Source organism: Pagrus major, chromosome 11 (genome assembly GCF_040436345.1).
Source record: "Pagrus major chromosome 11, Pma_NU_1.0".
NCBI classification, from domain to species: domain Eukaryota; kingdom Metazoa; phylum Chordata; class Actinopteri; order Spariformes; family Sparidae; genus Pagrus; species Pagrus major.
Window position 1 is genome coordinate 911,542 of NC_133225.1, and position 9,298 is coordinate 920,839.

Genomic DNA, 9,298 nt, shown 5'->3' on the forward strand with positions numbered 1-9,298 from the left:
GCCTGTTTGTGTTTAATCATCTTCATTGTCATTGTCAAAACACAACTTTGGGGGAAATTGACTATGCTGATTTTGAATAAATCAAACATTTTGATGTGTTCATGTAAACTCAGACATCTGAGCGTCGGCTGCTGAACAACAACAATATCGAACACAAGAAACGATTAAATTCACTTTCTCATCTGTTGTTTGATTTTCTGATAACGTGAGTCATCGTCCTGATGTTGTTCAGCAGCAGATCTGTTATCGTCAGATGTCGGAGTGTCCCTGAACACACCAACAGGAAGTGATTTAAAAAGCAGGCCTGCTCTCAGCTGCATCTCCACATGATGAAGACATTCCTTCATTTATAAGTGAATCAGTTGTGAAACCAGCGTCTGTCTGACAGAAAATCAATCAATAACTGAAGGATGAGCTGGAGATTGATCAGCATGTAGCATCAACTCATGTTTTTATATAACTGCAGTAAAATTTCAGCCTTTTTCATAAAATTCAGGCTGCTGTGGATGTTTTCATCATTTGTCTCTGATACTGAAGCATTTTATTTACTCCTGAAAATCCACCAGAACCAGGTCCAGTTTTATATTTAAAATATATTGACTGAGTTTCCTCCTGATTAAAGCTCCACACTGCACTCACTGTTTAAACCTGCTTTTAAGTTATTAAAGTGAAGACATGTCCTCTGATGTCATACGATCCTGCAGCACTCACATGATGTCATTTTACAGTATAGATATATGCATGATGATGACACATTACATTATTTCAGATACGACAGCCCGATGTGTCAGTTTTTGACTCATTCAGCACCCAAAGTATCTGATTGATCACATTGATGCAACTATCAAAGATCATGAATCATGGAAAATAATCAACCACTTCCATGAATCAGTTCTTGTTGATGTGCTGTGTTGTTCACAGCGATAAAGACACACAGAGGTCAAACTTCAGCTCCGCAGCGTCCTCACTGTTTCCTGTTGTGTCCCATAATGTTGTAGAAGCTTCTGCAGTGGAAGTCACAGAGTCACAAAACATCAACTGTTAAAGTCTTTTATTAAGAAACATACAACATGTTATGTTCTGGCTCGTCAGGCGTTTCTGTGTCTTCTATCTCAGTAAACTGAAGCTCTGCAGGCTTTGGACCAGAACCGACTGAATCAGTATGAACTTATCTTATCTGTAACCACCTCTCTGTGTCTATACGCTCGGACGGAGCTCAGATGTTTAGGGCCAGTTTGTGTTGATCTGTTCTCGTCCGAGTCGTTCAGAGACGTCGAGCAGAGACAGTTTGACCTCTGACCTCTGCGTATCAGATGTTCAGAAGCTGTTTTCAGGTCGAGCTGGTTCAGACTGCTCCGCTGTGACTCACGGAGCCTCTGGGACAGGAAGTCCTCCAATCAGCTGGAAAAGGCGGCTGTGATGTCACGTTATGTAACGGAGAGTTTTGGGAGAGAGCAGAGAGCTGATCTCTGCTGTTGGACTGAGGTGTGTGGACTGTGATGATCGTTGGAGCTCTCACGCCGACCTTTGACCTTCTAACTGTCTGAGAGTTCAAACCTGCTGTGGACCTTTTAAACACTGAGAATAAGAACAACATGTAAGGTAAAAGGTTTTGGGTTTCGCTCGGTGGTCATGGAAGTGAAGGTGTTCAGACTTCTGCAGGTCGAGTTTGTCGGTCGATGTGGAGATGTCCCCCTGAGAGGCGTCCATGTTGTCTCCAGGTGTGTTTTCATGCTGCTGTGTTGGAGCTGTTTGTTTGTTGGGAGTGTGAGCGCTGACTCACTCTGTGATGACATGACAGTCTGCTGCTGTGTTGAAGGATGGAGGCTATAAAAGCTTCATCTATCATGAAACATGGAGCTGCTTCATCCACCTATCTGCTCTTTACCTGGATCATTCTGCTGCTGTTCTGTTTTGGATTTTTTTTATTGCCATTAACCGTCAAAGACACAAACAGCTGTTGTTCTAAATGTTTAATGACTTTTAAACTGCTGATTCTCTCCATGTGCTTTAAAAACTCATGTAGCTTATATTTGTCTGAACAAAGTCACTTTGCTTCAGTGTCCTCTGATATGATTTAATAACCTTTCTATGTTTCCTCTGAACTTATTTGGACAAAAAACAGAAGATAATATTACAATAAAGGGCTGTAACTTGCTTCTGAAAGGTTTGACAGAGTAAAACCAGTTCACAGTAAAAAACAACGTAAAAATAAAGTTCGACAGGCGTTTTATAGAAATTCAATTAAATTAATGTATTCAGAGACGAAGCAAATGTAAAATTGGGACTTTAAACTAAAACTTGAGGTTCTCCTGAATCAGATGATGTATGATACTTGATGCTGACTGAGGGAGACTCAAACCAACAACATGTCGGTCCGTCTCTTAATACTGTCTGACTTCCTGTCTGTGGCCCGTTGGTTCCTACTCAGATCTTACAATCTCTCATCTTTAGAAAGTTTCTCAAACAGCTGCTCACTGTGGTTTTAACAAACAAGAAGGAAATGTAGCATTTGATGTGGATTATTTTCAATTCATGAAAATACAGCAAAAATTAATTGGAATAAAATTCCCAACAATAATAAAAGATAAAAACAACAATATAATCAAAACAGTGTTGATATGTAGAGAATAAAGCCATGTGCTTTTTAAAAATATTTTTAAAGGTGGGCCGGACCAAGCTCCCAGGAGGTGGGTCAGGTTTGTATGCAGGTGTCGTAGTGGTCAAACTGTGTAACTACATCGTCACGTGACGACCTGCAGCCCTTTAAGCTAACATGGTGAAAGAAGCGTCTGTAAAACGGTGGAAACATTTTTTTGAACATCGCAACCACCGAGACATGACTCGGTTCACTGTCAGAATTTGATCCATTCGGTCCAATAACATTTGTAAAGTCTAGAAGAGCCACACGATTCAATTATTTTATCCTCATTCAAGTTAGCCGGGCGCTAAACAGGAAGTTAGCCGGCTCGGTCGGCGGAAGTCGAGTCGAAACAGAGATGAATCCCCTTTAATATTCTGTGAATACAAATCATTTTAAATCATATGATAATACACATGAAAACATTTGTGCTAATTAAAGACTCAAAACAATGTTTTTTTTAAAGTTGTTAAAGATTGGTTCCCCCCCATTTGCCTAAAAGTGGTTTGGTCCGCTGCCAATCAGCCTGAACCTGCACCTGACAGCATGCGCTCAGTAGTGGTGCCTGTGGAGTGGTCTGTCTGTCTGTTGGTGGTGCTGTAGGTGGTACTGATGGTGGTACTGATGGTGGTACTGATGGTGGTGCTGTTGGTGGTGGTGTAGGTGGTACTGATGGTGGTGCTGATGGTGGTACTGTAGGTGGTACTGATGGTGGTACTGATGGTGGTGCTGTAGGTGGTGCTGATGGTGGTGCTGTTGATGCTGTTGGTGGTACTGATGGTGGTGCTGTAGGTGGTACTGATGGTGGTGCTGTAGGTGGTACTGATGGTGGTGCTGTTGGTGGTGCTGTAGGTGGTACTGATGGTGGTACTGATGGTGGTGCTGTAGGTGGTGCTGATGGTGGTGCTGTTGATGCTGTTGGTGGTACTGATGGTGGTACTGATGGTGGTACTGATGGTGGTGCTGTTGATGCTGTTGGTGGTGCTGATGGTGGTGCTGTTGATGCTGTTGGTGGTACTGATGGTGGTACTGATGGTGGTGCTGTTGATGCTGTTGGTGGTACTGATGGTGGTACTGATGGTGGTGCTGTTGATGCTGTTGGTGGTGCTGTAGGTGGCACTGATGGTGGTACTGATGGTGGTGCTGTTGATGCTGTTGGTGGTACTGATGGTGGTGCTGATGGTGGTACTGTAGGTGGTACTGATGGTGGTACTGATGGTGGTGCTGTAGGTGGTGCTGATGGTGGTGCTGTTGATGCTGTTGGTGGTGCTGTAGGTGGCACTGATGGTGGTACTGATGGTGGTGCTGTTGATGCTGTTGGTGGTACTGATGGTGGTGCTGATGATGCTGTTGGTGGTGCTGTTGGTGGTGCTGTAGGTGGTGATGCATGAACACAGTGAGTAAAGTAGCTTCTCTGTGAAAGTTAACCTAAAACAAAAACATGGTATCTGTGTTTTTTCTGCTCTGGTTATGTTTAAACACAGAACCACTCGGTTTGGGTCCGAAAAACATCTGTTTGGACTTAAAATGGTGTCCTGCTTTGGTGCCACTGACACAGCTGTATATGTCCCGAGATCTCGTTAAAAACACACGGACTTGTGGCCACAATGGTCCGACTTGACTTACCGTCAAAAATATCTGTTTTTTTGTCGCCACGAACAGGCTAGAAAGTGTCCTGAGCTGTCCTTAGAAATGTCCAGAGAGCTCCACCTCCAGACATGACAGTCAGATAATAAACATACATATATGTGAACATATAATGTAAACACAATATGTAGCGTGCGACGTGTTATCCTGGTGACTGGACTGACAGATGTGTCTGACATTTTATGAACTTCCCTCAATAACAAGAAATCATTTACAGGTCAGACGGCAGTTTGTTCTGCCTGTTAGCTCAGCGTTGAATGTTGCGTACAAACACAACCAAAATATTAGTATTTAACAGCCGCCTCTATTAACACGCTGATACAACTCTGAAGTTATTTACTTTAATTATGTTAAAGTATAGTTATAGTATAGTTTAATATTAGGCCCAGTAATCAGGTACCAACAGTGAGGGGAAATGTCCTCCCTGTAGGAGAGAGGAAGAGAGCTCAGTTATCATGAAGCTCTCAGCTTCATTTATTAGCTTTTAGCAGTGACTGTTGGAGGAAAAGCTTTTATCATCTCGGGGAGAGTCTCCTCTCAGTCTGATGCACCAGATTAAATTATAATCTCACTCTGGTTTTAAGATTTCAGAGTAACAACATCCTGACAGGTCGAAGCTGTGTTTAAACCCAGAGACGTGTCTGGATGCGTGCCTGACTCCACTCTTCCTCCACACCGGCGCCATTTTCTCCTCCTCCTCCTCTCTGCCTGCCTGGAGGATGCGGTTGCCATGGTAACCAGACAGTCCCCAGAGGGAGGAGGAGAAGAGATGCAGGCCGGGTGGATGAGGGGGGTGGAGCAGGTGGTGGGAGTGATCGACGGTCTCTTTGTTTAGAGACACACTTTTAATATGTGAACATTTATTATTGAGACAGTTACAGATGTCACCGTCAGCAGCAGGAGGGGAAATACTGATAAACACATGATTCAAATATCATATATGATCAATAACTGCAGAGTGCGACCGTCTGTCTCATCCAGTAGTTTTGTTTTTACAGACAGAAAAAGGAAATTCGATCTAAAGCAGCAGAAACATGCACCTGAAGGTCAGACAGTGAAGACGGATGCGTTAATTCTGGCTGCGGTTTTTGATTTAATCTTAATCTGTAGACAAAAGCGCTTTTTGACTTTTGTCAAAAGGCTGCAGCACCGTGACTCACTAGACGATTAAGCTCAAATTGATACGGCCGACTGCCCCGTGTGATTGACTTAACATCAGTAGTTAGTTAGCTAACTCACTGTGAATGACTGCAGCGTCTTCAGGTTGTTTGTATTCTTCCCACTTACTCTGTAGCCAGAGGTCGTCGCTGTGTCTCATCCTGCTGGATTATAAATCAAATGTGTCCGTAGATCTGTTCTTTATTTCGACCAAACCCTTTTTGTGTTGAAGACATCATGATGATGTCACTAACTCACTGTCGGTTTGGGACAACAATCAATCAATCATTCTTTATATTTTTGTAGAAGCACAGTTGGATGAAATGTTAGTTTTTAATGTCTTAAAGCCCACCACTAACATTTTAGGAAGTGCATCCAAAATTTCCCAGTGCTAACATGCTAGCTTGACGGCGGTGAATGCTAACAATAGCCATGCTTGTGGTTTACGTTCATTATGATAACATCAGGTGTGTTCTTACATGTTAGTGAGACATGAGGTAGTTACATATAATGACTGATGATGGCGATCACAGAACACAGCTGCTGCTAACTCAGTTAGCACAAAGCACACAGCCACAGTGTTCGTGAAGCTAACTCAGTTAGCACAAAGCACACAGCCACAGTGTTCCTGACGGCTGTTAGCTTGTATGATTGTGGAGTTGTTTATGTAGTTAGAGAGTCTGCTGTCGGTCACATTGGCTCCTCTTTCCTTTGTCTCTCTCTCTCTCTCTCTCTCCGGTCTCTTCCTGTTTCATCTCCTCTCGGCGTCGACTCATATTGGGGTCACACGCCTCAGATCGGTGGTTGCCATAGCAACTGCACCGTTAACAGGCTCCATTAACGCTGGTTAGGTCTCCGTCTGATTCGCTATCCTCTTGGGAGCTTCCACATTTTCTTACCCAGCATGCTCTGCAGCGACTGCAGCAATGAGCCTTCTGTGTGTGTGTGTGTGCGCGTGTGTGTGTGTGTTTGTGTGTGTATCAGATGACAAGAGAGGCAGAAAGAGCCATCTCTTGATGTAAATGTGTCACCATGGTGATAGTGGGGGATGTGGCCCTGTTACCATGGTAACACTGAACATCAATATGTCAGAGGTGTTTGATGACACACACACACACACACACCTGCCGAGGTCTGCAGTATCACAGAGACCTTCACACACACATTTCTTTATTCATACTTGTGAGGACGCTCCCTGACGTGTCCTCTAACTCTAAACCTGAGTCTGCCTGTGAAAGTAATCAGATTACAAGTGATGCTGGTGTGTGATTGGTGGAGACTTTTCACTGATAATCAATAAGCTACTGTGAAAATGAAGTTTTACTAGAATCTCTAAAATCAGTGAGTTCTGTTAATTATTTGATTTAAAGTCTGAGTCAGAGGTGGAAAGTAACTTTATTTACAAGTAACTACATTTACTCAAACACTGTATTTAGGATTACTAGTGATTATTTCAGACGGTGGTGCGTTGTTGCTTTTCGTAGTCGCTTTTCTTGCTGATCACTTGATATTGAGGCTGTCCTGTAACCTGAGAACACGTCCAGTAAATCCACTTTAAATGGAGGCTGTTTCTCCTCTCAGACCTCCGCCCTCCTCTTACCCACAATCCCCCTGGGGTCAGCTCCTCATTATGAATGCAGCAGTGACATTTGCTGCACTGACCGCCTGCTGACTTCAGATCTGCCGCACCGGGCAGAAAAAACCAGAGACACAAAATCACCTGAGCATCAACAGGAAGAGAGAAGAGTTGTTTATTTACTGCCTCAAACAAACAAACAAACAAGCAGAGCAGAGTCACTTCCTGTCTGCAGCCTGCTGTTGGACTCGGCGGTCTGTCTCTGCAGTGAAGGTCACCGTCTGATTCAGTCACATGAGCTTCAAAGAGCTCACTGAGCATGTGCAGCTCTGACCCCGGAGTGATGACCTCACTGTGTCACGGACTCAGTCTGAGCTTCACTCATCGATCGTTTTATTGGATCATTTGTGATCTCTGCTCATCTCTGTGAACTGTGGCTGCACAGAAGCAACAGTCAGATAGACAACATCAAAACTGTTGATAAAATACAATACAAGCATGCAGAGAAATAAAAAGAGGAAATATTAATATAAAGACAATACGCAGCCATGTCTGTGAAATGATAGTAGGCTGAGGAGAGATAGTGGTTTAACTTAAAGGGCAGGTTCACAGATTTTTGAGGTTGTGTTCAAGGAACGGTTCACCCAGAAAGTGTTGCAGCATCGTCCTAAACAACTGAAGTAGCTGGAGACATCATGTGTCTCCATACAGCTCGTCTGCTGTGATCACAGTCTGCAGGAGAGACCAGATTCTGCAGGAAGACAAATGAAATAGTTGTAAAATCATTTTGGTCATATTAATCGAGACGCTGCAGCTGAAAACAGCTTAAACACACATTTATGTGTTTATTTTAGTTCAGATTTCCGTTCTGGAGATTTATTAAGATATGCTCCTGTTATTGAGCCTAATCTGCACATTTAAACATAAAATATCAGAAAACATCTTCGTGTGAGTTTATATTCTGAAGGCTTCTACAGAGGGCTCTGTTCATAAGTCATTCACAGCCTGGTTTATAGAACAAAGAGTTTAATGTTGACAGTATATTTGATTTATGGAGTGATTTAAAAAGAAAAAAGAAAGAGATCCAAAATCTGTAGTCGTGTTATTGTTTCATTATCAGTACAGTATGTCTGACAAACAACAGCCAGCTTCACTGTGATGATTGTAAAGAGGTTGGACAGTAATAATAATAATAACGATAAGAAGAAGAATATTATCGTCCAGTTGTTGAGCCTGTTGTTGTTTGTGGAGTAATGAGTGGAAACTTTTATCAGACTGATTCAGGATCAGATGAGTGGAGGATGGAAACAGCCGCAGGACAAACTTAGATAACATGTTATCTAACAGACTGTCAGGAGCTTCATGTTGGTCTGTTCACAGCAGAAACACATCTAAAACTGAAGTGACAGATGATCATCAGACTCTGTGAGCCATCTGCTGTCCAGGAGGAGGAGGAGGAGGAGGAGGTGAAGGAGGAGGAGGAGGAGGAGGTGAAGGTGAAGGTGAAGGAGAAGGAGGAGTTTTTTTTTTTAAACCTTGGTGTAAATCTGTCTCTCTCCTTGTTTCCTATTAGAGGTAACACACCAAACCTCCCTGTTATATTTCGAGGAAACACTGAATTCAGTTGTATTTTGTGGCTTTAGCTTTGAGCCCTTCATGTTCTGGTTGGTGGTACTGAATGGTTCCTTAAGACAGTTCAGGCCGCGTTGGTAAAACAGGAAGAACAACAAAAACTAAGGGTGCTTTCACATCAGGGACCAGAGGTTTGGCAGAGATGGGGGTCGTCACGGATTGGCTGCGGTCGCGTGACGTCATTGCGGCCCACCTGGAGGCGGGGTGGGCGCTCTTTGCCCTCCTCCAGAGGTCCATCAGCTCGGCTCAGCTCGCCACGATAACACTGGTGATGGAAATGCAAATCTGCACAGCTCAGTTTGACTGTGCGGCCAGAAATGCTGGTTATAACACTGTTGACCCCAAAGTCCAGTTCCTTTGATCAGTGTGAACACAAGTGTACCGTACCTGGGTCCAGTTAGTGAACTGTGCCCGGGTCTGCTTGAAAAGATGGTGGTGAGTTTTGTTCATGTGTGCTCGGGTCCATTTCGCATCAGGTGTGAGAGCAGCTGTACCAAACGACGGGCTGTGTGTCAGTGACACGAGTGGTCACTTCTTCTTCTTTGAGTATATTGATGGATTACATCCTGCCACCTGCTGGTTCAGACTCAGGTGTACTTGAGTACAGAGCTGCATTACTAATCATAATCATACTCAGTCGTACT